General features: G+C 31.1%; 1 non-coding gene across 1 annotated transcript; it reads left to right on the top strand.

Annotated features, from left to right (window-relative positions):
• The first annotated feature begins 267 nt into the window (after positions 1-267).
• LOC117284920 lies at positions 268-374 on the top strand. The gene has a single exon (XR_004515967.1). It is a non-coding gene; the product is annotated as a U6 spliceosomal RNA (small nuclear RNA).
• Positions 375-563: the final 189 nt, after the last annotated feature.

Below are 563 nucleotides of genomic sequence, written 5' to 3'. Positions count from 1 at the left end.
TCCAGAGTTTAAAACTTCAAATTTGATTTTCTTCATTTACCTAGAAAATATTTGTCTCATTTTAAATTAGCACAGAGCAATTTACTTCCAAACATCCTTTCAGAGATGCAAAATCAAAGTGTCATTACTGAGGAGTTTCCAAATGAGATTGGATGTCAAAAGCCTACCACAAAAGTTTGCATTTTCCCCAGTGGAATGAAACATATGAGCACAACATAGTAGGTCATTTGAAACCAAAGCATATTCCTCATAAGAAATTCTATTTGAGTGCTCACTTCGGCAGCACAGATACTAAAACTGGAACGAAACAGAGAAGATTAGCATGGCCCCTGCACAAGGATGGCACACAAATTCATGAAGCATTCCACATTTTAAAGAAATAAATATCAATGTTAAAGCTGAAAAAAAAGAAATTCTATTTGAGATCTTAAAATTTCCTTCATTTATTACATCTAAGTTTCCTTTATTATAAAATGATATTCATCTAAAAGAAATATTGTTTATTGGTTGCATATTTGGCCAAAATATACATTAATTAATTGTTATGGCTTGTATCTAGATTT

Source organism: Fukomys damarensis, unplaced genomic scaffold (genome assembly GCF_012274545.1).
Source record: "Fukomys damarensis isolate Sample0158 unplaced genomic scaffold, DMR_v1.0_HiC HiC_scaffold_2951, whole genome shotgun sequence".
Classification (NCBI taxonomy): Eukaryota; Metazoa; Chordata; class Mammalia; order Rodentia; family Bathyergidae; genus Fukomys; species Fukomys damarensis.
This window is presented reverse-complemented; position numbering and strand designations above follow the sequence as displayed.